This window comes from Patagioenas fasciata, chromosome 4 (genome assembly GCF_037038585.1).
Source record: "Patagioenas fasciata isolate bPatFas1 chromosome 4, bPatFas1.hap1, whole genome shotgun sequence".
In the NCBI taxonomy this organism is placed as follows: Eukaryota; Metazoa; Chordata; class Aves; order Columbiformes; family Columbidae; genus Patagioenas; species Patagioenas fasciata.
Genome location: NC_092523.1, coordinates 73,126,258 through 73,153,287, shown reverse-complemented (window position 1 = coordinate 73,153,287; position 27,030 = coordinate 73,126,258). Strand labels below are relative to the sequence as shown.

At 38.6% G+C, this 27,030-nt stretch overlaps 1 long non-coding RNA gene across 1 annotated transcript in view; it reads left to right on the top strand.

Moving 5' to 3' along the window:
- The window catches only part of LOC139827948 (uncharacterized), a 58,263-nt gene extending 38,652 nt beyond the window's left edge, over positions 1–19,611 (top strand). Inside the window, exons 5-10 of the long non-coding RNA XR_011739090.1 lie at positions 11,064–11,244; positions 13,351–13,609; positions 14,144–14,233; positions 16,919–17,087; positions 17,772–17,902; positions 18,792–19,611. This is a non-coding gene — a long non-coding RNA (uncharacterized lncRNA). The remainder of the gene's footprint in view (positions 1–11,063; positions 11,245–13,350; positions 13,610–14,143; positions 14,234–16,918; positions 17,088–17,771; positions 17,903–18,791) is intronic.
- The last annotated feature ends 7,419 nt before the right edge of the window (positions 19,612–27,030 follow it).

Here is a 27,030-nt window from a genome sequence, read left to right as displayed (position 1 = left end):
TTTTGTTAAATGCATGTCATTATCAGTGCTCCCTACCATCTTGCACCAATAGTGATTGTTTTTCCGTTCTTCCATGCTTTTAGAAGTCCATTTGCAATACAGCTTCAATATGATTTAATTTACCGTTGGAATGTTCTCTTCATTACTGCGTTGACAGTCTCACATAGGATCCATCTCCACTTGTTCATTTGCCAGCTTGGCTTCATAAAGCTGCTCCAGCCTTTGGCTCGTGGAGGAGTTTTTTTTCACTAGTAAAAAGTTACCTTTTCTAGTACTCCAGCCAAAGCACCCAAGATTCATGGTACTTGCACTAAAAGCTTACAAATGCACATATTCAGACCAGGAAAAAGCTGCTCTGCGTGTGTCACTTCATTGCAAAAGAGGAATTTTTTTTTATAGAGATCAGGACTATTGGGAACCTCAACAAAGGGGTGTAATTCAAGGAAATAAAATAATGGAATTGTTCTGGACTACTGTGATGGATCTTTTGGAGGCAGCTCCCTGTGTACATCTTGGATCCCTCTGTAGTATGTAATACAAAAGCCATCAATATTTTAGGCAGAGCAAATCCTTGATTTCAACTTCTGCTCAAAAATTGTTGGCATAAGAAGACCTGAAGAAAGAAATACACTCTCCTTAGTACAGAGGTGCTCTAAGAAAGACTGTCATCGTTGCCTGTGGCCAGAAAAAATATGTTTAAAATGTGTTTTCTGAGTCTTTTGTGTTGTACCTAATGATATAACTGAATTCTAGTCCGTGGCTTGTGATTTGAGTGCAGCTGATCAATTTCCCCACCCTGTACAGAAATATTCATTTTTTATATATAACACACACACATGTACACACACAGCTATGTCAGTGTTTTCTTTTAAAGTCTATTTTTGAGCAAGAGAAAGCTGAAAAAGATTTGGCAGTTGTAAAACATATGGATGCTGAACCGAAAGTTACGAATACGCACTGTACTTACAGTTCTTGCCTTCTTAAGATTATTTTCTGTGCTTTCTAGAGCCTGTTTAACTCATAAGTATACGTACTCTACCACTAGCTTTTGAAGGTTTTTAGTTTCAAATCAGTTTAAATATGACAGATAAAAATTAGGGCCTGATCCTGTAAATCCTTATTTGCTGAACTCGTCTTTACATGCCTAAATTTTCCCGTTGATAAATGAATGCATGTGCAGTGCTTTGAAATACCTAAATGGTTTTTATTGACCTGAAGTGACTACTCATGTGCAGAAAGGTTGCAAGGTCAGTGTCTTACACTTTTAAAAAAAGAAACTTAAGTCTGAACACAATGCACTGAGTTTTTTGCATATATTTTATGCAGGCTTTGTAGAATAAAGAACTGAACTTCAGACAGTTGGTGTGTTTTTAGCTTTAGTCTGTGCATAAATGTTACTGACAGTAACAAAATGCTTTTTCTTTTTATTTGAATAGAGAATAAAGAAAGTAGGCTTGTAAAAACTGTACTTTATCATTTGTTGGCACAAAGTTTCAAGCCTTCTTGTTCCCCTCTCCCAGATGTCTCTCCTTAATTCTGCTTTTATTTAGTCCAAAATCCTGCTGTTTCTTAAATGTGTTTGTACATCAACTATTAATGTCCTTTGAATTGTTTGTGTTTGCTTTTCTTTGTCATATTAATGCTACTGTGAAACATTCCACTTTTAAACCTAAAGGCAATACATTTTTCTAGAAATCTGTTAGGGAGACTGACATTTTAAAAAACTTATTATTTTCATATTTTTATGGCTTTTATTTATTTTTTAATAGTAGCCTGGTATAAAGAAAAATAACAGAAGAACAAAGCCTTAAACTTCAAAATTCATGCATTTAAAAATGAGTACAAATTCCACAAGTTTTTGTCATTAAAAATCTCTTATCATCTGCTCCAAGAGACAGAAAGAAGGGACACAAGAAGCTGCAAGGTAAGCACCAAAGACAAACGTGCCAGCAAAGCAGAAGGAGCTGTGCACAAGTCAAGCACTCAAAGCCAGGTTCTCATGGTCTCTGAACCTCTTGTGTGGGCACAGAGAGGAGGGACAGAGAGAGACGTCTGTGTCACCAAACTTCCTTGCTTAAGGGGATGTTGATCAGAAGTGTAATATTATTTTCTGGCATGGGTTTTTCTCACAGATGTATTTGAGTAGTTACACAGATGGTTATTTCCCATTGATGTCAGAGATGAGGATGTAAAAAGCAACAAAATTGAGCTAGTTCTGCACTGAGACAGCATCTATCTTAAAGAAATAATTGCAGAAAAATGTGTTTTCCTTAAGCTCTACAAGTGGAATTCATATAAGAAGGAGTAAATATAATTTTTAAAACTAACATGATAGCATGAGTTACAGTTAACTATGCAAACAATATTGGTAGGAGGGGTAAACAGTGCTATGTGTGACTGTGGGCCAAAGTCATCGTTAGGGGACAACAATTTCCTGGCTTTTTATTATTATTTGTCTGACATGCTGTGTGTCATCCGCATGTCTCCTTCTCATTTCCTATGACTGTTTCTTTTCCTCCCTGCTTTTAGCTCTTTTTTGTTTGTTTGGATTGTGGAGTGTTCGGTTTTGAGTTTTTTGTGTTTGGTGTTGGCGGGGTGGGTTTCGTTTCATTTGTTCAGTTTTTGTTGTTGTTTTGGGGGTTTGTTTTTTTGTTTTTGTGACAAGAATTGGTTTAAAAAAAAAAAAAGTGTAAAATACCATCTTAAGACATGATTCTTATTTCTCTTGGCCTTGTTTGCCATCCCCCATACTTCCTTGTTGTTGCTACTGCTTTTTTATTTCGTGTTCTAGAAAACTGCACTGAAGTGTGTTTAGTATTAAATACCTAAAGACTTCTGAGGTTCCTTTATTATTGTTATTTCAGTTATTATTACTGTTTCTTATTGATATTGTTGTTTCTTTTTACTATCACCATGAATCAGAGGCCAGTCATGGGCCAGGAACCTGACTACTTGTTGTATCGATAGTCCCCACAGTCAAGTATTTCCAATACCCAGATACCAGAGGACAGAAAATGGGTAGATGCAGGCAGAGGAGAGAGCACTGGGTAACAAAGGTCAGCATCCTGTGCAGTGGTAGACCATATCCCCGAAGTGATTACTGTCAAAGAGAGTTTTAAAGATGGATTGGAAGGAGGTTAAGGAAGTAATTTCACACAGCATTTATGGGTAACTCTAAGTGCAGCATGGTAGAAAGTATGAAGATATGTATTTCTATGGCTAACATGAATATGAGCGAGGCTGGAGCTGGAAGTAGAATGAAGACCCACAGCAGAAGTCAATCACTTGATAGTGAATGGACATAGGCAATAGTGAAGAGCTTGGAGAGCAAAGACAACTTATGTCTGACACTGCAGAGACAGAGAATGCATAGAGAAAGCACTCAGTGGCAAAGCAATGAGCAAGGAAAATGATCTCAGCAGCAATACTCGTCTGGATAGATATTTGTTGGTCAAACTTGCATTTGCTTTCTCCAAGGATATGGTGGATACCCACATTTCATTGTACAGGCAGACGGAGAAGTCTGCACCCTAACTGTGTTGTAGAAAGCAGACACAAGAGCTGAATGCAGAAAAGAGATATCTGGGAAAACATACCCTACTCAAAGCTAAGAGTTGGGAGGTGACTGAAAAATAGAAAGGGGATCTTTATTTTAGCCATATTGAGATGATGGCTTGTCATATCAGAGACAATCTTAGAACAATAAAGTCAAATTTCAGTTTGGCTGGCAGCTGTGAAGCAGAAAGGTAGATGTGTGCCAAGAGCCTAGAGAGATTAGATGCATTTTTTTTTAATGGAAAGATAAGATGAGCCAGTGATACGGTGGAAAAAAAGATTTAAAAAAGATTTAAGGATATCTTTAACCAGGCTCTCCACAGAAAGCTGAAAAAAAGGGATGAGAAAGCTCCTGCCAAAGAGGAAAAACAAAGGAAAAATGAAAATATAAAAGAAGAACCAGGTACAGAGGGGCCACTAAAACTAGAAGGGCAGAGAATTGCTCAGGATAACTGAGTCAAAAACTGACCAGTTGGTGACATCTTGCCAGGTCCAAGATTGGGCTGGGAGGTGTTGACAGCTACAATACAAAAGTTCTAAAGCACATGTAGGAAGCCACTTACCGGACCTTGTTTATGACTCTCCAAAGATACTAATACATTGACAAGCAGCCAAGTGGTGAAAGCAGGCGATACCGAACTCCTCGCTGTTATGGGTGTCTAAGGCTCGTACTGCAGGGACCTACGCAAACCAGTTTAAATTGAACTTAGTTACATCTGTGATGCCCTTGACTTCTGTGACTCTAATACCCTATGACTTCCAACTGGGGTTGTCAAAGAGGTCAAATAAAGGTAAGTTGTTGTACTCTACCATAAGCCACAAGAACTGATCCTGACATGGGTAGACAGAGTAACATCTCCCCTATTTTACCCCAGTGTTGAAATAGAAAAAATAACACCAAAGCAAAACAATAAAATGCCACAAGAGGTTAATATTTTCTCAATATTTGGCATCCAAACCCTAACTATTTCTTTCCATTTCCCATCTGTACAACCTCTACCCATTTCCTCATGAACTCTCCTTCTCCATAACTGACTCATCAACCACCCATTTCATCAACCTGTATTCACCCTGCCTTTCCACATACTGGTCTTGAACTGAGTCTAAGAATTTTACATGACATAAGGATGAAAATTAAATGCTTCGAAGGTACCTTTGGAGCTTATCTAGGTTCCTAACTATAATTTAGCAATCAGATGGGCATTTGGGAATTTGGGTTAGAGAAGAACAGTGAAGAAGAGCTAAAACTCGATGGCAGAACTACAGAGACAACCTTTGTTCTCTGGCTCTCTGCAGTGCCGTGCAGCTGTGGCCACTGCCTCCTGCTGGAAATAAGGTTAAAAAGTTGTCAACCAGGAACCATGCATTTAAACTGATATTTTCTACTTTTTGCAGATATTTTATTTCAATTAAAATTAGCGTGGTACAGTGATTCAGTTATCTGATCCACCACAATAGGTCAAGCAACTAATCTTTTTTTTATTCCCGAACCAAACATGTTTCTGTGTGAGAAGAAAAAAAATACTCTTGTGAAACTTATTCTTACAAGGAGTTAGCTAGCTTCCTTTTGGAGGAAAAGTGGAGTATACATGAGCAATATCACAACTCTCATAGATGGTTTTATTTTTTTAAAACCACACTCAGTGGCACACAATGACTTTCCACTGACAGATTTACCCACTAATTTCTTAGAAAATACTTCAGTGTGTGGTTTTTTTAGGCATTGTACGGATTCTTGTTTCTACTTTAAAAATAAAAATGTAGCAACACTAATGCAGAAAAATAAAACAAAAAACTGTCATTACAGCCACGTGTCTAACATATTAGTCCTGTGTGCAAATACATAGTAATTACAGACCTAGCTTGTGGGAAAAAAAGGATGGTTACTATATGCAACACTATGATTAAAGCATCTGTTACTAGTCTGCTAATTCATTTTTTAATGTTACTGTGATGTACATGAGCTGCATGATTTCTACTTCTCTCATTTTCAGAAAGGCTAAAATGGATATAATGTCTTTTTGAGTCTCAGCTGGAATGCAGATTCAGCAACATTGAAGCTGGAAGATAAATAAATGGTATTTAATACAGATATTGGAAGAGGGTTAATATGGAATCTGCCTGGTGGGAGTGAGTACATAAGCTTACTGGGCTAAGTACTTTGCTGATGTAAACAGTGTGGACTTCACACTTCTGACTCTTGGTGATTTAATTATGTCAGATTATTCTCTTTCAGTTTCTGACCTAAGATGAGTATCAGTTGTTCTTCAGCAATCTAAATTTTTAGAAGGCCGTCTTGTGACAGGACAAGGGGTAATGGTTTGAACTACAAGAGGGTAGATTCAGGCTAGACACAAGGAAGAAATTTTTTACACTGAGGATGGTGAAAAAATGGAACAGGTTGCCCAGAGAGGTGGTAGATACCCCATCCCTGGAAACATTCAAAGCCAGGCTGGATGGGGCTCTGTGCAAGCTGATCTAGTTGAAGATGTCCCTGCACATTGCAGAAGGGTGGACTAAGAAGGTGACCTTTGAAGGTCCCTTCCAACCCAAACTATTCTATCATTCTATCTATGTATTCTTTGGCTTCTTAAAATCTGTACATGTGAATCCAGTATAACCTGAACAGAGTTTAATGGCCAAGAGTGGTGGAGAGTTTCAGTACTTGCTGAACTGGTCACTTGTTTGTTCAGTTCTGTTGCTCTTTAAAGTGTGGTTGTCTCTCCTGAAGGGATGAAAAAGTAAAATGTACTATTCTGCTGGCTGTGAAGGGTGAGGCTTTCCCCTAAAATCTCCCTCACTGCACTTGAAGGTACATGTACAGTAGTTACAAATCCATGGAAGCATTTGCCAGCTTTTGAAGCCTGCACTCAGATTAATTTTATAAAGATGAAACCCTGTTTACTGAATGAGTCATGCATGGGCCCACCAAAGAAGTAGTCAAAAACGCCCTCTATCAAACTTTTATAGGCAAGAAAGGGGAGTTGTCTGTTCTCCCACACATTTCCAGGTCCTATACTACAAACATACAATTCCTCCTTTGCTGTTTTTAAAAAGGAACTGCTTATTGCTTCAAATGTCTGGCTGAGTGGGAACCAGAGCTCCGATTCTGCTGTTCCGCCTGCCCTTCCATCGCCTGATCCCTTGCAAGAAAGTGCATTTGCTGTCCTGGTTCCTACGTCTCATTCTGATGGCATAGATCTCTGTTCTCCTACTTTACATGCTAGTGTGGTTTTACTAGCTTGTTTGGCTTGTTTATATGACAGCTTATTCATTGGTTTGATATTTTGCTGTGTGCTTTATTTATGCAGTTGTCTGTTGGCGTCTGGAAAGGATTTCCCATAATGGTAGATTGGCTGGTCAGACTGGATTTTTCAGATTCCTCATAGCAGTGGTACTAAATGTTAGTGATTAAGTATAACCTTATGTCAGATATCAATAACAGTAACCAAGGCTGGTTCAATAATATGTCTAGGGGACCCTTCCTAAAATAAATAAAACATATGGCTCAAGCCCATACCTAAAGCTCCCAGGCTTTAGAGACTTAAATTTTAAGCCCTGTAGTCACCTTTACAGGTATTTCTTCCCCAGTCTCACTCTTGGGAATATGAAACCACAGGCACACAGCGTAACACAGACATTTATATTAAAAATGAAATGAAGCATACCTTGAATAATGTGGTGGAAGCAATACCAGCCTCTGATTCACAATTATTATTTGCCCCACTGACTGAGACCTAGTGAGCATTTTTCATATCCACAGGACACTTGTGCTCATCTAGTTCATCCACCTCTCCCCTCACTGTGATTTTTAACAGGCTTTGGGATGTCTGACCAGGCTTTAAGGGCTCTCCTCCAGCGCATGGGGTCTGTGGACGCTTGGGGAGTCCCGTCCACTGCCATGTCCACAGCCTGACTGCTGTGTTAGCTGGTCCTGCAGCATCTCATGCTGGGGATGCTGCTCCACCACCCCCCTGACTGGCAGCCCGGGGGGCAGAGTTAGTCCCATCAGGAAAAACCCCATCTTGTCCACAGTAGTTCTACGCAGCGTACAAGCCTTTTCCAGAGTAAAAGAGGGGATCAGTCAGTTGAAAGCATTTCTTGCTGTGTATGGGTGGTCAGCTTTCTACAGGGTATATGTCTTCTAAAAATTAGTCTCATTTCTGACTGCAGTTACTGTACCATACAGTGCTTCCTCAGTGGTTCTAAACCACAGAAAACATGCCAATACATGCATGCTCTGTTTTGTTTGCAAAGCCAAGTGCACAAAATGTAGCAATGGCAGAGTTAAGGTTTCCTTGTGTGTCACCAGAAAAAGAGTATCTTTAAATATATGACCACCCACTACCTTTTTTACTTCCTAAAGGATTCACATTTAGTGTACAGGTTCAACTAATGGAGTGGTGAATTCTCTAAAGGTTATTTACAGTGCGTCATCTCTGTTTGAATGTATCTGGTGAATCTGAAAGCATTTAGTATTTCTAGCATTTTGGAATGCAACATACAACTCAAGATAATTAAAAGAAGTTTTTTGAATGCTGGTTGTGCTTTGTATCGAAGATACATTGATTTCTGTTGCTGTAAATTGTACAAGAAAACACAGCTAATAGAACTGCCACTTAAAATACACTCCAACTAACAGCGTAATAATAAGCAGGATGGCTGTAAATGAATAATTAGAACAGTAGAACAGATATTGTTTATCATAATGAATATCAACCTTATTCCTACCTTTCAGCCTTCACACACACAACAGCTACTCTATAGGGAGACTGTAAGGCATTGCCGTGCAACACATCTTTACACCTAAAATGATGGTTCTGTATGTGAGGTTTGCAATGGTAAGTGGTATAACTAATACACCGTTGATTACAGTTAATATCCTATCTGAAAGATTTCCTAAGCCTATTTATTACTTTGCTGATATGCAAACATATTGACAGAGAGTATTTTGTGTTATACGTACTTATTTTAAAATAAATCTATCATTATGGTTTGTAGAAAGCCTAGAATGTATACGTATGCAAACACACAAACATAGCTCTTGAAAATGTATCAACTGCACTGGACACCTAAACAGGTATTTTCAGTGAGATTATTTCTCTGCATTTTTTGGGTTACAGTGTATAGCAGGTAAAAGAAAAAAAACAGAAATCCTACTGTCAGGTCTCTAAAAGCAACGTTTTTCACTTTTCACATACAAACCTTACTAGTATTCAGTATTGAAAAATGAACGTTTTTACAAAACATAGCTGTATGGTTCAGTGTTTTCAGAAAGAACTAGAAGTGTGCAGTAGCAAATTCAGATGCAGCAAATTCCAACTGCAACTTTTATGAAGTATACAACGATACAAAACATTTGTAAATGCACCATTGCTATATGTGAGTTAATAACTTCTATATCAGGTGTAGCAACAATTTTTGTTGTTGTTGTTGTTTTACGGCAAAATCTTATTATTTTAAGTGCTTCTATCTGCTTATTGTTTTAATTCTCTGAGTTAACTAATTTGCAGTGATCCTCCAGACCTTTGCTGAAGAGTGGATATGCAAACTTATTTATATGTGTTGGCAGCATCACAACCATAAATTGCTTGAGCCATTGAAAAACAATAAACTGAACATGCTTCAAGAGGAACTAGTGCCTCTCATTGGTATTATCTCTTTCAAGATGACAGGAGACCTCAAGAGGCCTCAGAGTTCTTGGTTGTATGAGTTTGTGACTAATAGGTGGTTTGATGGGACGAGCACTCACCACCTAGGGAAACTGAAGCATCTTTGAGCTCGATATCCTTTGTGTCTCATACTTCTGTAGGTTATTGTTGTGAGGCCTGTGGGGACATCTTTTACAGTTTGCATCCAAAGACAATACAAGATCAGCAAAATCTTTTTAGTTTTACTGTTGCTATTGATTTGCTCCTATTCTGTGCTGTGGCTAATTTGTTTGGTAGGAGTAATTTTAAAAGGTAATTACAGTTTTATAGTCTGCCCAACTCTCATATATTTATTTCTTGCCTAATTAAAAGTTACAATCTTAGCAGTGAAAGGCATAATTTTTAGCAAATGAGAGACAGTTTGTATCTTGATTTTTCATTTCACTCTTAGTCTGAAGATTACTCTGAGAATAGATGGAGACAACTGCAAAGTTTACTAAGACATTTGCATTTACAAACCCAAGTGGTGCAGAGTTGTAAATAATGTAGTGACTTACCAAGAGCACACAAGAAACTCTTAAGTGTTCTAAACAAAGGAGTAGCTTGTGAAAGTTTTCGCAGTAGCAGAGACCACAGACTGAGAAACACATTGTTAGAGTCTACGTGTCTTGTAGATTTTTCTTGACATTACAAAAGCATAAGATAAAGAGAGGAAGAAATATGGTGGTCAAATTACATGCATTTTAAGTTGGATTAAACTCACCTGAATGTCTGATGTGAATGTCTCTAAATCCTCAGTCTTAAAATTGAGCTGAGTTTCTCACTGAATTTGTCTTTCTAATGGAGCTAAAGAGCTGGGTTTTTTAGTATGACTAGAAATATGCAGAAGGAAAACATATTTTGGAGCTGAGGGGCTATGCTGATGGGTTTCACACAGATTTAACCCTTCTCTGAGCCTCAGCCATCCCCAGTGTAAATGGTCTGCTGTGCATTTGGCCTGGAGGGGCAAAAGCAGATTCCACTGTTCACAAGCAAGAGAGTTAGGGAGGGAGAGTTTTATCCTGTAACTTCTGTAATCATCTTTCATTAAATTCTAATGTCTGCCTCCAACAACAGTGGGAACCAGAGTCCTTCAATTTTGAAAGTTAACCATGTTTATTCTTTAAGAAAACCCCACAACAATCTGAATTGCACCTAGGATTTGGGAGCACCATGTTTTCCCAATCCCTTAGCTCATACTCTACCATTAAACAGCATCACAGTCCATGCCTCTGCCTGGAAAGACACCGCTTCAGCTGCATGAGATTATCAGCGCAGCACCCAGCAAACCATTGCATCAATGTTTCAACATGATACCATCCATTTTTCTTATTTTGCTGTGTTCACTCTAAGATCTACAGACTTCCCATCTTGCTCCTCAAAACAAGGATCCCAAGAAACTCCCAAGACCACATGCTGTGGGCATGCTAGAAAGCTGCGGGTTTCAGATAGAAAGGTCTGGCATTGGTAACCTCTTACAGGTGACCCACACATTTGTCTGAGCCCTTCCTGTTAAAAGCTCACCAAAGTTCTTGTGTTAACTCTAGGTGCCATTCTCCACAGATTTGCCAAAAATGCTGGATTATACTTGCTGAGAAGTCTGTCAGAAAACATTTTTCTAGACGAGGTGACTAAAGCCCAAAATGGAAAAAAAATAGCGATGATTGAGTGACCTACCTGAGCACTGTTTTACAGGACAATTGCAGTAACCACTAGCAGACAATAAAGTCTATTGTAATACTAGCAAGACTTGAGCTACCTGCAGAAATGCCAGATTATTATATCATGTTGTTACAACTCTCTTAACTTGACTGTCAGATTGAGGATTCCTGTAAGAGAAGCGAAAAGCCTCCAAAAGCTGCATTTCTGCCTCTTCCATTGAATAAGAAAGTCCTGAGTGTCTGTTGGACATTCTCTGGAGGGAAGCCAGCAACGGGGACTTGCATCCCAGCACTGTGAATCCCGTGGAACCACCGAGGAGCTGCAAGGTACAGATGAGGTAAATGATATTTTATGGCATTAAGACAGCACATCAGGAACAACCATTAGTGTTTCTGAACACAGTGAGACCTAGATTAGTTTGAATTAATGCTTGGGGGCTAGATGACAACCTTACAACCTTCTGAGGATAGGGGTCAGGGTGTTTTCTTGTTGCCCCTGAAGCAATGTGAGAGGGAGACAAGTTTGTGAAGGCTGGTTCCCTCCCACCAGAGGGACATGGTGCTCACACCTCATGTTGCCATACTCTTCAAGCTTCAACTCTACTCCCAGACCTCTCTCTTTGGTTCACGTTTGCTTCCTGAGAAGTTGCCTTTTATAGCAGATTATCATTAACAGCTAATTGCAGACAACTCAATACTGAAATAGATGTGGGTTAAAATAAGTCTTGAAAAATGTACAGGCACGTGGTGACCCTGTCAGACACTCTGGCAGATATCCTGGCTCTTGAATATGAGTTTTTACAATCAAAGTAGTCAAAAAGTTTAAAAACAGACATCTGCAACAGCAAGTGGCTAAACAATCTGAGTCAACCATTTTTAATTACTTGCTGTAGCTGTGTTATCTGTTTTCAGTCCTTATCAGTCAGCTGGGGCTCGTTAAGCCTATAAACAGAAAGTACTAGAAGTAACTGGCAGACAAGAGAGACTTCTAGATGTCTTCCCCTCCCCCTTTTTAAATAATTAAAATAAAGAGGGAAGAATAGTGCAAATATATCTTTTCAATGTTGCTTTTCTTATTATTTTTACATTAAATTATAATTTATAATATTGCCTTCCTTCCACATTCCTCTGAAGAGGAATGAGACCTGCTTCTTGACTAGGTCTTACATCAACTGGAGTCTGAAGTGACTGGAAACATGAACTGTTTCAAATATATCATATTCAGGAAGTATGGTATGGTCTTCAGTGAGACTTCAGATACTTTGTTAAAGTGAGATCTTGAGGATCCTCTGCATTGGATCTTGTGAAATTTGTGAAATTCTGAATTTCATAAATGTTTAATTCCTGTATCAGTTTCCATTTTGGCAGCTCTTGGTCAAATGTGCTGACAGTTGAACAGCTTTGACTGTTTCTGTGAACTGTTTTTTCTGCAGCTGTACAAGGAGTTGTCCGTCACTCATCTGAGGGATTATCTTTCTTACTCCTGTGTTTTGGCATTGTCTTGATAAATAAGCGCTAACAGAACAATTAAAATACATACAATACTATGCTTTCATGGGGTTGAGACATGCGTTTCCCACTCAGCTTTCATTAAACTCAATGAGTCAAAGGACATGTAATATTTTGGAAACCTTATACCAAATAGCTCCAGGATAAATTTTATGCATGGAAGCTGCTCAGGTGTTTTAGAGACCAGGATAAACTTTGTCTTAAAAGAAAAAAAAAAAAAATCATTCTTTGCTTCATATCTTATTTAATGAGACACAACACAGTTTGATTTAATTGCATATCTTACAGCTAATTGACTCTTCAACATAACAAGCCACAATTTAAAGTAATAGCTGTTAGAACAACCTCTGATTGCCTTTTGGCCTGACTCACATCCCAAAAGACACCCAGGCTCTAATGAATAGCATAAAGACTTCTGAGTGAAACCTCTATGGAGGACATGGGTCTGCTGAGGAAAGCTCCACGGAGGGTAGAAACCAGAGGAGGATGGGAGAGATCCATAAGAAGCTGCCAGGAGTATAATCCAGCATCTGTAAATGTTCAAAGTCTAATACTACCCCAGTGAAATCAATAGGATTTTCTAGGGCTGAATAATAACTAGTCTGATTATTTTATTATGCTGATTAAGAGAATAGTCCTAGCAAAGAGTCAAAAGGATTGCTTGTATTAGTGCACTAACACTGATGTTTTCAAATACAACAGCTATGAAACATTTCAGTAAAATTAATAGTGTCTGGATTTTGTTAATTCAGATTAAAAAAATCTCACAGAAGGATTTCAGTAAAAAGAAGTAAATGGTATCTAAAATGAGCTTTCTGATACCTGTTTGTAATGCTTGCATGCACTCTGTCCTGTATAAACCATTGACTTTCTTGCTTCTGTAACCATAAACTTTTTTTTTTTTTACATTTGAAGTGATGTTTTTAAATTTTCAGATCCTTTAATGAACTTCAATAAACCACATGTTGAACTTCACTCACTGCCTCCATCAAGTTCAGAGGTAGATCAGAGCAAGTCCAGTTTCTGAGGAAATTTGGTTTGATATTCTGGTTCTGTTAAACCTCACGAAGATGTACCAAAGCCATAAATGTCAGCAAACATCTAACGCCCTCGAAGCTCAAAGAGATTCAGATCCCCTGCCTCAACTGCGTCAAAATCTAGTCTGGTCTTTTGTTCATATCACACCCCATAAATGTAAGTCACAACAGCAATTTCAATGTACTTAAGTTATATATAATTGGTTCCTAAAGCTACCTGCCACTGTAAACAAGTATATTAAACTCAGACTTATAAAATTCCTTACGTGCAATTGCTATTTAAGTGGTTGGATTTTTTGTTTCTCCCTTAGAAGCAATGCTGATGTTGGTTTCTTTTCCAGCATCGCTAATAAAGAAAAAGCATTTTTTAAAAGTCTGGGTCATTAAGGTGTCAGGAAATCTATAAGAGGCATCGCTTCTTGTAGAACAGATTTAAGAAGAATTAAAACTGAAACCTTCATAATGACTCTTTAAGTCTCTGAGTAGTTAAAAAAAAAAAAAAGACAAAAAAGAGTGTGCAGGGAATAACTTTTTTTTCAAACATCAATATGAAAACTAACATTTTTGGACCACTGTATGGAATACTGTAGTTATTAAATCAAGTAGTGAAAGACATTAAAACTACCACAAAATGTTATCAGAATAAATGCTCTACATGTTTTGTAAAAGATGTATTTATCTCATCTCGCAGGAGCTGTCACTGGTACAACTAACCCTGGAGCTGTAAAACGAGCTGTAAAATGGATTTGATTGCAGAATATTACAAGTTCTGTCATTATGGGTAAGATTAACAACATAGCCTGATGGAGGTCTACTGTTCTTAGTAATACAAGGATGTCTGCTACAATAAATGGCTTCATAATTGTAGCTTAGTGGAAATAAAAGAGCAAAATCAAGCACATTGAAATAATTATGAGCAATAAAGAATTGAATGCTGTGAACAAGATAGTAGCAAAATAATTTCATGGGGATGGGTTATTGAAAGTGTTATATCCAAAGTAAGTTAGCGGTTTTAATGCTGAATAAAGTTATAATGTATTTCTGTATGGCTGAACGATAAGCAGGAGCATTGCATGATCTGTGAGATTTCTCTGCACACCTTTTAGCAGGATTATTGTACAAGCTCCTGTATATGTTCTGTTGTCATCCGTGCCTTCAGGATGTAAACGCCGAAGTGTTAATCTGTGAAGACAATGGGAAGTGCATCACGTGTTGGGACTTGGGAACAAATGTTATTTTCTGCCCGGTTTCTTTGCAGGCTGAAGCCTAATTGTGTGTACATTGCATATATGACACTTCCTGACATTTGAATTGGTTTTACATGTATGAAACTCTTCAGTATTAGTCATCTATTTTTGTAGCTCTACGTTCAACCAAGTGGCTGAGTACATAGCTCTTCCTTCATTTATGGTGGCATAAATTGGGAATGTAGGTCTGGAAAACCAGTGTAGGTAGTTGGCAAATGAGGGTCTAATTATTTGGTCACTGGCTGACTGGGCTCGAACTGGCATCCCCGAAATGTGGTAATTTTGCCTTTGACTTCAGCAGTATCAGGGACATCACTGTACTTGTTCTTGGTGTAAAATGTGATGGATCACAGGAACTTTGGTTGGGTCACAGGAACTACCTCTGTTAGACAGCAACCTCTATAAAATATGTTGGGTTCCCCAAACCTACAGTTCTGCTTCCAGTTACGCACCTGTGCAGCACATTGATTGTCACAGGGGTGTTCAGCACTACCATGAGAAAGCAACCAGGATGTAACAAGTCAGGATGCTTTCAAGTGCCAACCTCCATTCAGCTGCTTGTGGGAAGGACCAGGAGAGGGTGGGAGGGTGACAGGGTGAAATGGTTTTGGGAGAAAAGAGGCAGTGAGAGGGTGGATTGGCTGTGGCATGGAGGAAGCAGCAAGAACAAGAACTGCACAAGGTAAAGAATGGGAGCAAGAACTGGAGGTAGGGGATTTCAGAACTGGGTTTTGTATGTGTTTGCACTGGGGGAAGAACAAACCTGGAAACCAACAGAAGTGTCGGAATTTACTTTTTTTGCCTCCTATAGCAAGTGGCTTAAAAGTACAAGACAAAATTCACAGTGTGAGTTGTCATTTCATTTCTTTAACCTTATTTCTTCAGCTCGTGTTAGGGAAACACATTAAAAACCTTGCAGGAAGAAAGAGCAGAGAATGATGTAACTTAGAACCCTATTATTAATTAAACAGTGCTACAACTTAATGAAGCTTGTTTTACCAAAGTTTCAATTTTTCATTTGCATTATACTAGAAAGACAGGGAGTAGGATTAAATGCAGAACACTATATTATCTCTGCTTAGCCATACAAATGACATTCATATGTTAGGTCTTTTCCTCTAATTGCATTTTCACTTCTTCCTCAGAAACAAAAATGTCCTGATAGAATAAAAATGATCCTTGAGAAGTAGCGTTTTCCTTAGAAATAGTGTGTTCTTTCCCACTTTCTGGTTTTTTGCTCTTGCTGGCTTGTGTTCATCTGGGGTTTGGTCAGTGCGGTTGGTATGATAATGTGGTTCATTTGTCTCCATACAATTGCATGCTTAACACACAAGTTCGACTGCAGAAGCCACAACCATGTGGTGGGATGGACAAATGTATTAGCCATAAGTCTGCCAGGGTCAGGTTCAGTGATGCAGTTTGGTTTTGTTTTTGAAGATGAAGAGAGGATTGTACACGTGAGAACACAGACACATTCCCACTCTAAGATGCCCAAATCCTAATGGGGAATCCTAGAGCGAGGTTCCTCTAAGACGCGTCACCAGGTCCTGACTCTGTGAAAAGGCAAATCTCATTAAGCAGCTGGTATTGCCTCAAAACACGGGAAGGTTTCTTGAATATAGGACAGATCTAAGCCCCATTGGTTTCAGTGGTCTTTGTCCATGGCTTCCATAAGCCTGGGTTAGCCTCTAAGCAGTAGGTTCATTGCTACAGGTAGCCTGTGTTACTTTAAAATGACTCCTTAGGGGATCACATTTGATTTTCAGTTTTCTTTAGACCAGCCAACACTACAAATAATTGGGGAACACCAGGAATGTTAGGGGTGAGACAAAGCAAGAAAAGACAATGGAGACACAAGAATCTGCAGTTGGAGAGAAAATATTATTTCTGTCATACATTGTTTTATCACAAAGGACCAGAGAGAGAGAATATTGGGGTGAATCTCTATCTCAAAGCAGTGACTACTGGGAACAGTTAATAACATTTTTACTGTCACTTGTTTCTGCAGTCCATTCAGTTTGGTGTCTAGTAACACGGCTACGATCTCTAAGAGCTTGCAGTCATTACATCTGAGTTCAGCTTCCCAATCTGTATTGGTGTTAACAGGGATCACGAAGCTTAAGAGTCGAGGCAGCATTTTAGAAATGAAGGAGTGTCAGGTTGCTGAGTGCATCACTTGCCAGTTCTCAACAGTAAGTTGTTATGTTTTTAATTGTCAGCTGTGATAGCACTGCTGCTGGAGGTTCATCATGGCACTGGAAATAGGAAGGACTACAAATTCTGCTATATTTGTTGATCTGCCAGATCCAAGAACAAAAAGAAAATGTGATATCTGAATACCAAGAAAACATGGGAATCAAGGAGAAAACTAGGAATTCTTCATGTGTAGTACGTAATGCATGGTCGGATTAATTTCTGTACTGAAATAATTCCTGTGATCTCAGGTTCATTATTTTTTGTGTTAACACAACTAATTTTCATTAATAGATCTGGGTCTTTTTTGTAGGGAAGAAAATTTCTCTTTGGGCATAAGAAATGCATAAAATGTCCTGACATGAAATGCTGATGAAAAACAGGAGAGTGAAATTAAGTTAAATTGTAATACCATAGGTCTTAGTCAGACTACTAACTACTGCTAGGTCCCTTCATCACACGAAAAGCCCAACAAGTATTAGTATGCATCAAGGGTTTTTCAGATATAGTGAAAACACCAATGCTGCCCTGCTGTGGTAATTTACACACAGTATATGGTGTAATGGACTTTGATTATGTATACACCTAATTCCCTCCCTGTGATGGACTGTGATCTGATCTACATTCGTAATCCTTTTGTAATGCAGTGTGTGGTTGCTGAAGGTTAATTGATAGCAATTGACTAATAAGGTATTTTGCTATTGGAAACCGGTGGCACTAATTTGGAACAAAGATGGTACAGAAGAATCTGAAAACAGTGGAGCACCGATATGGTTTATAATAGGAGATATGTGATTTTAAGTGTACGTTCAGACGCAATTTGTCGTAAGGAGGGACAAGGCGTATTCAGAAGTTTAAATGCATTGTTTTTTTCTGCAGACCTTTTCAAGGCACAGGTTGTGTAAAGCACAATATTGTCTGAGAAAGAAATGCCACCAGTGACCACAGAAATGGAGAAAAGTAGTGGGGGCTGACTTAAATTGATATTAAAGAAATGAAGTGAGCATAAGGTATGTATGAATGACACCAATTAACTGTCCTGTTTCTTTCTTCTCCTGCTGCCCTGTCAGTATGTTTGTATGCAAATTGTAGTATTATCAGAAAAGAAGGGTGTATCTCCTTATGTTGGATAAACAGGCTCAGTCTTACTTTTAGACTGCTGTAGACCAAGCTAGCACTGACGTTTGAAACAACCCTGTCTAAAACATGATGAACACATAATTGTATCTTATCACCCTCAACATCAGTATCTTAACCCTCTGCTTCGTGTTTTAAACTGTGAGGTTTATTTTAGAACCAGGTGCATGATTAGTCTGAGCATGTGATTATTGTAGCAAAGTAATTTGTGTGTGGTAGCCAAATTACTTTAAACCCTTGGTGCTTTTATTCATCGGATTAACATTTGGTGTTGAATAATTGGATATACTTGTCTTTTTGATATCATGCCCTCGAACTCTTTAAACTTTTGTTTTCATTATACTTGTATCTTTGACTATACTTAATGTATACTGCTTAGATTAATTTAGTCAGTAATTTCTTAATTATTAGAAATATTACCACAAATTTCAATATTACATATATGTTTGTGAGTGATTAATTCCTACTTTGTGGCTATAAGTAACTTTGATTTTTAAATGCAAATAATACTAACTTGAATAATTTAAAATCTTAATACTTATTACTACAGAGCCAGGAGACCATGTCTCTACACAAGGCAAAAGATGTAAATTCAAGAAGGGATACCGGTAAAATATTATTTGTACCTTTGTGAGCTTTTTGTAACTCCTTCAGAGAATCTCATAGGGTGGCTTCTTGAAAACACTCTCTGTGAAATATTTCAAAGCTTCAGTGTCAGTGCTTACAATGTTTCGTGTAATACACAAGGTCTAACTTTCACAGGAAAGTAACCAACCACCCTTCAGCTGTGGTCCAAAGACAGACATTTGTGTTGGAATCAATTTTGAGTTTACATGCTGGAAAAGAAGAAGCTAAAATCACTAGAGATCTGTACGTATGCGTAAGCTTGCAACCCAGGCTGGCTGAGACTCGTCAGAGGCTGCTTGGAGGAGATGGCAATTTAACGTGGAAGATCACGGTACTGCTGATTCTCATCTCACCCTATTGCTGGCAAATGATTTCCGAAGGCTGCTGTGCCTTTGCTAGCACCAGCATGGTCTTCCCTGCTCGAAGTAGAGATCTGGGAAACAATTCTTGAATTAAACCCCCAACACAAAAGCAATCACATCACAGAGATCCCTCAAATATATTATGCATGGGTTAATTAAACTGTGACCTGGAATTAACATGTGGAGGACTGGAGTATATCACATGCTGTATACTATCCATGAGTGGTATACAAGGGCAAATATTACTAGAGTAGCACCATGTTAATCTTATTAATTCATACCTTGTTTAACTAAGGGAAGGGCCTCTGTTCCAGAAGCAAGTGCAGTTCAATCAAAATGCGTGTGCATAACTGATAAAGTATCTTAGAGTCACTGGGATATTAAAACTTGGACAATTCATATTTATGTTTCTTTTAACATCATTGGCATCTGAGCAGTTGATATTTAAGGTTTTATTAATGGAACAATTAAAATACCTCCTGTTTTGGGGAACCAGTTTCTATATAAGATTTAGAGTTCTCCACAGGAAAGTGTGCAATTCTCTTCTACAACAGACAACACTCCTGTAACGCTGTTGTGCCAAGAGGTTTTTTAGCCATTATCTAACCTGGACCAGTGATCCGGATCCCCTGTGCCAGCATAGACCCTGCCATATCAGTGCAGTCCCTGCAAGCACAGAGCACAAACAGAGCCTCATCTGGAAGGGCATATGATTTTTCTCCCAGCAGATCAGGATGTCAGGGTGGAGGAAGCCTGTGCATAGGAAAAGAGGGACGACCTTATGCTTGTCTACTTGATGCTGAGCTGCTCTCTGCAGATGCCTCAGAAATGCTCTTCAGGTGGAGCTGCACCAGTGCTGCAGCTCTGGCTGGAACCAATTCCACTCCGATAAGCGGGTAGCAGCACTGACATTTAGATAATTTGGTTTTAGGTAACTTGGCCTTATCTCGTACATTCTACAATGCCTGAAATGTTTTTTATTGCAAGCATTGCTTCCATCATTTTTTTCTCTGGATTTAGGGTTGCAAGAAATAAGTGTAATACTGGAAGGCTTTTCAAAGCTGAAATTTGCAAATCAAGCCTGAATTGTTCTTAACGCCATGGGCCTCTGTAAGTAACTGAACACCTAGTCACTCCAAATAAAACTAATTGCTACTAAGCAATACTATACTGAAACATCACACTGTCATAAACTGATATGTAAACTTTGGTAGTGCCAACAACAGCTGCTTTATTAGAGTTATTGTGACCATCTATCAAAGCTCAATGTCTAAACCCTCTTCATGGATCATTTTTCCCTGGTCAATCCAGTCAAAAATCTCTGTCCTAGCATGCAGCAAGTGCTTTGTTTTTTGAAAAATTTAGGAGCCTTTTAATTTCTTTTCTACATTTCCAAATTTCTTTAGCAAAATGTTCTCTGGTTTTCCTGCTTCAGATGGGGTAGACAAAATAAGTGGACAGCATCTTATTAAATTATTGATTAGTTCTAACTCTAGAAAGAAAAAAGACATGCTTCAGTGAAAATTTGAACTCTTTTGAAACATGGAAAAGTTGAAAGTTTTTGAATAACAAGTCTGATATCTCAATTTGCAGCTGTTGTTTTTTTTTTTTTCTTAAAGTCTGGCATTTAATAGAAAAACTTTACCCAGGGCCCTGAGATTGTGTTGTGGGTTCAGCCCCATTTTCATGTTAGTCTGCTTCAATCATGCCTCCTTCTGGTGCTTTCTTTGCTCAAACCCCTCTGGGTAAATTCTCACATTTCTGATATCCTTCGCTTTGCTTCTCAGGTCTTTAAGTAAACCTGGCCATTTTTTAAAATTATTATTTAATATTTCTAATTTTTGTAGTGCAAAGATTAAAGATGATACTTTGTCTTTTTTTTAACTTGTAACAGAGCCAACATGGAAAAGAAAGTTCCCTCTTTCTGATTTTGCTTAGAAGGTCTCAGAGAGGCAAGGGTGACTCATTTTCAGGTCAGTTTATTCAAATTCTCCATTATAACTTCATTTTTAGAACATGTTTGTGTGAATTCTAATTTGTAGCTGCAGTGGAGGTTGCTGATACACTAATGTTAAGGAAGACTTTGGACAAATTTATCAGTGAAATTAATTTTGGATCTACCTAAGTTGAATTCTGTGAACCTAGAAATGTTCATCCACACTATCAACAAACTTTGCATGACCCCTAATTTTGCTCTGCCTTTGTTCTCTACTGTTCTGGTATAAATCAAATAAACAAGCATCACAAGATGGGAGCTGAGGTTCCCAGGTCTCCACTGACTTGACCACATAACATTGGACGTGTGAGCTGTGAACTGGGACCTCTGTATCTACCGTGCTGTGTCATGGTGCTGAATGAGGTCTTGCCGCCTTCATCTCCCGCTTCAGTTTGTTTGACAGCCTCACCAACTGGTGGGTTTGTTTGTTTGTTTGTTTATTTTTGCCTTTTAGCATTGTGCTGCTTCTAGTGAGGTAAATAACAGGGAGATCTACAATAAATTTCACACATCTCCAGCGTGATTGAGGAGGCCTATGGTCAATTCTCTATCTTAAGGTGTTTATTGGCACTTATTCTTGGGTAAACCAGATTTCGCTCTTAAGTGTCATCATGACCTTTCCTCCAAAAACACAGCCTCACTTTCCACTCATGTTGTTTCTGGTCTATCAGAACATCTAACTTCTTGGAAGCTGGTTTGAAAACTTGCAGTATTTTGGCTTATTTTTTAACCTGTTTGTGTTTAAAGATGCTGTGTGCCATACCACTGCTCTCTTTCTGTCTGGGGCACTGCAAGTCTGTTAGGAACTTTTGTAAAGAGAGAAATTGCAGAGGAGGATGTTAGTTTAGGCAATTAAAACTCATAGTTTCCTAAGGTCACTGGATTCTGAGGTATAGTTTTTCCAGGGTATTTTCAGGGGGCTTACAGGGTAATGTTGAGATAATGATAGTGGAAATAATGTAGTTGTCAAGAATTGCAGATATGCCCGACTCTTCTCGTGTTATTAGGAGAGTCTTTCTTTTTATCTCTTCTCATTTTTTCCCCCTACAGTCCCCCCCGAAATACTCTTATCCAATGAATGCCCAAACATGTAATTTTAGATTGTGGGCTTTTGGTATGTGAGCATGCACTGGTGGTAGGGTTTCTGTATAATGACTTGATAAACCTGTCAGGATTTTACTACCAATGCATAATAAATGTGGTTATTATAGAAGATATCCCTTTTCCAACAGTAGCTATTGGGTCTTTAGCAGGTTAGGAATCTTAATTCTTCTGTAATTCTCCTTCTCTCTTTTCTCCTCACCTTTTCTCTTCCTCTTGATTGATCAAAGATTTCAGTAGACTGCAGTATCACATCTTTCAGCCTTTGGGTAGGAAAAAACACTGATGGTAGATGAATAGTTTCTTGTAAATATTGATTTTATTTCTACTTTTGATAAAATTAAATCATTTAAACTGTGCGTGTTGTGAGCTTCTTAGAATGCAATTCATTGCGTTAAAATTCCTGTTCATCGATCCAGTTTGCTGTTATACTACATGACCTACTCCAAAGCATCAGCCCAAACCTATACCTCCCCCTTCAGTCATTGTTATTTCCTAGAGGAAATGCAACTCAGCAGAAGACATTTGGAAGCTGCTTGTGCATTCTTCCAAACATCTCTAATGATGTGGTAGTAGGGGATTGGGTAGAAAGCCACAAGCCATTTGCGCCAGAGATCTTCGATAACACAAGCGCATGCATTTCCTGAAAGCCTCTGCTACAGTAATCTTCTGAAGAGGATTATGTGTTTTGAACAGCCAATTAGGTGCGATTAGGAAGAAAACCTCGAACCATCCCGATGACGGGAGAGAAGGAATGCAGGCAAACTGACAGCTGTTCAATGGGTGAACAAAGCACCATAAATGGTCAAGAAGTTACAAAGTGAAAAGAATGAACCCGCAAAAGGAGATGGAGAAATGACTGGTTTAAGGACACAGCTTCAAACTGGTAGCAGAACCCCACTAACTTGGGTCCTAGACCAGAGCATTAAACTCTCCTACCACCTCTGAATTTACAGGAAAAATGTATGCTTTACGAGGAGAAAGGAATTACTTACAACTGGAAGCTATGGGAAAATTCTAAGTAACACAGGAGCAACCACAAAACACATACTTTTAAAAAACTTTCTGCCTTTTCAACTATGACTTTTGTACTGTTTCTTTCAAGTGTTTCCTTTATTTAGCTATATGAAAGTTGTGAAATACTATGCCAAGAGAGCAAAATTTTGCATCTCCCAATTCTTCCCTTTATTGCTATACAACAACCCACATACCATTGGTGGTCATTCTATGCCTTTTATAGCTATCACTTATCATCTGAACATCCAAACAGGGACCTGTAAGTCTGTTTATCAAATACTACTCAAAGTTTTCATGGTAAAAGGCAAGGTTTCCATATTTTTCTGATTAATTTCTGGATAGAGAACACAGCTGAAATTACATCTATGCATAGCTTCAGATGTTCCTTTCAATAATTTAACTGAGTAGCTGAAGAATGGCACACTTTTTCCAATGAAATATTTTCAGTCTTTTCAATACTATTTGAGAAACAGCACATACTGTTTGTGTTTGATTTTGTTTGGTTCTTTCTTTTTATCTAATTGAAGCTAATTTGAGGCTATGGTAGAGAAATAATTCTCCCTGATGATACCTGCTCTGCAAGCAGTGGAGATGGTGTCCTTCAGTTTGTCTCTGAGACCTTGACTGTTTCAGCTACATGCAATATCTCTGTCCTGTGGTATTGCAACTAACCTTTATTTTCTCTTTGTATCACAAACAAAAGCCTCAAATATTTTGATTTCAGGAATATGCACAGAAGTGCATGATCTGGTCCTGATATGTAATCTCTTAGAAAGAGGTTTCTGCTAGAAGCCAGAGTTCAGATCTGCTTCATTTGCAACTTGTTTGGGTTTTAATTTTTTTTTTAGACAATGCATGCATCTGCAATTTTTGGTGAATTTATGACACCTCATTAATGCCTGGATTTTGCTGCTTCTTAAAGGAATATGTTTGAAAACTATGGTAACTGCAAACAAACACACCAAGCAAATAGAACTATGCAAACGTGTTTTTTTTCAGAAGCTTTTTCAGTGAATCATACTGAAATCTACAAGGAAACAAAATTAGGTTCAGTAATAGCCCAGGAGCAAGCTCATGTGTAATAAACAATGTCTTTAATCATCAAAATTTAATTTCCAGGACATGCCTTACTGTTCACCTTTCCATTGAGAAAACTGTAAATTAAATCTAGGTCTCTGCTGAAGTCCCGGTTGACAGAGGTGATCCTCTGAAATCCATTCAAGGTACTTTTCTTCTTCCGTTTCTGAGTGAATGCAAGCTTGATTGCTAATGCAGACTTCAGTGACAAATATCTTCTTCTAAATAAATACCACATTGGATTTCTGTACCTCTCTGGCTACATTTCAGCTTACACGATTTTATTAGTAAAGTGGCACATGTATTAGAAACTGCCAGGATGAAAGTCTATTAGCTGAGGTTCTTCAGCAAGGACTATCATATCCCAGAGAGTGGGCTAACATCAGATGTAGTAAATAGTCTCTGTATTGCTTGTTCATTTTTGAGTGTTCTTTAAATAATGAAGTTGCAAGTAGGATCATGGTTTTGCCTCCTTTGCCTTTTGCATGTCCACAGGTTGGTTTTTGAGTTTGGAGGGTCTCCAATTGGGCCGCAACCATGCAAACTTCTTCATGTCGAGTTAAAAGGGCGATGCGGTAATTTTGGTCTCCTGATTCACTGCATCCTCATCAGTATTGTTTTGCCATTGTGCTGTAGATTTGACCAGAAAGAAATCTAAGGGGGTTTGCCAGCTTCTGATCTCCATTAACCTGATGTAAATCAGGAGAAACTCAACTGACGTAAACAGAGTCACTCTGCCTTAGCTACCAACTGGGATCCATATCTTGCCCATTCTGCCACTATGCATTCTGCCTTTGCATGCTTGTGAAATCATCATGAACTGATCGTCATCTTGTGTGAATTACTATATTATTTGTTAATCAATAAGATTTATTTTTTATTAATGTGATTAAACCTTGCCAGGCACAAAGCATATTCTGTTCTTCATAAAACTGGGGTAGCAAACACTTGAGTTTTGGCATTTGTCATTGCTGTGATGGGTTTTCTCTTCTTCTGTGTGGAACAAAAATAATACATATTGCACATTAACTTACACCATTAGTTTTCCACAGCACAGCAAATAGAGCATTTATGATCTCTTATCAAACAAGTGTATGAGGAAAATGTGTTGAAAAGGTGCCAAAAAAATGCAAAACACAGTTGACAGGCTTCTGCATTGTGCAGCAACTATTATTTAAGTTACACATAAATAACAATTTTAATCTTGAATGAAACATAACTGACTTCTGTTTCATTCCTGGCCAATAGATGAGCTCAAGATTTACACAAGTGTGGTGAACCCAAGGGATTTACAGAGCATCATAAAAACATTTTACTGTGAGCTTCAGTGCTGTCATCCACAGCTAGCTAACAAATAAGATAGGTTTTTAATATAATCCACCATGTCCCTGCCAGTGCTCCTCGCCTGTTACGTCATCTTGCTTTGGGCCAAGTGTTTCTTTTCCCCAGATGGCCATTGCAAAGCTGCTGACAGCTCTTCTGACTGAGAAGCTGTAGCACAGCAATCTTCCAATTCATTTAGCACTACTGACAAAGGAAAAGCTGTTGATGTCCCAACACGAAAGCACTCTATCAGGCATTACATAGTGTCTGTGTTCTCAGCACGTTTGGGGCATGATAAGTCATAGCACATGCTTTTTGACATCTTCCTGCCTTTCACTGCAGTGTAGGATTTCTTGAAGTTGAAATTCAGGTGGCAGAAAAGATATAAAAAGCCAAGAGTGACATCATCAGCAACTGGTAGCAGTCGTGGAATCATAAATAATATTTCGTAGACTTGGGTGAAAAACAAATCCTCTGAAAGATGTGTACCGCAGTTCTGCTTGCCTAAACTTTTGCCTTTATGCACAGCTTGAGTTGCGTGGACTTTTGAAACTGATATCTAACAGACCTATTAACATCTAGGGAAGCCATTCTTCTCTGAGTGCCTAAAAGGGCTTGCATTAGTCAATGATTATTTTCCATCCTACCCTATTGTAACCATGGAGTACGGGTGGATTAGGAAGTGGCTAAGCGCTCTTATTCCTGTCACAGCCTCATTCCCACACTACTGGGATGGGACGGGGAAAATGCCAACATACTGCTCCATGTGAAAGAGTCTCAGTAGAACATGGGACATGGTGAGAGGTTGCTCTGTTGTGTGTGGGATATCTGGGGCAGCAGCAGTTGTGCCTGCCAGGATAGACCCTGGGCCTCACCTTCCTATTGGGGGCAGCTGAAGCAATCTGCTCCCTTCTATGAAAATTAGATGCAGCTGTTGGGCTCCTGGCAGCTTGTTAATGCAGCCTTTGCTTAGAGAGTCTGGATGCCTCCACTTTAGCATTTTGCTGCCAATATTTATTTTATAACATAGTTTTTTTTTTTTGAAAAAAACAATATATATGTTAAATTATTTTCCTTAGGGTACCACAGTCAAGTCTTTAAAAAGTTGAAATAAGTATAGGGAGGGGGTTTTTCTCTAATTTGTTCAGATATATGAATGTGTTGATGGTAATTGTAGTTAATTTGAAATTATTCCGTTTGTCCTCTGTTACTGGCTGATTGAGCAGGAAGTATCCAAGGCTTTTCAGGTGCTCCATCAAAGGTCAAAGAGTCACTCTGGCACAAGTAGTGAGTGGTCCTCCCTGCGGTAACCTTCCCACCACAGTCATTAGGTAGTTTAAATTGTAGCCATCAGCGCCTGTAGCAGCTCCAAGTAAGCACAATTATTTCGACTGTGTTATTTCAAGTGGGATGAATCTCAGTGCCTGAGTTCAAATTGGGTTTAAAACATAGAACAAAAATGTGAAAATCAAGTAACCCTTCCAATTCCTGATTCTCC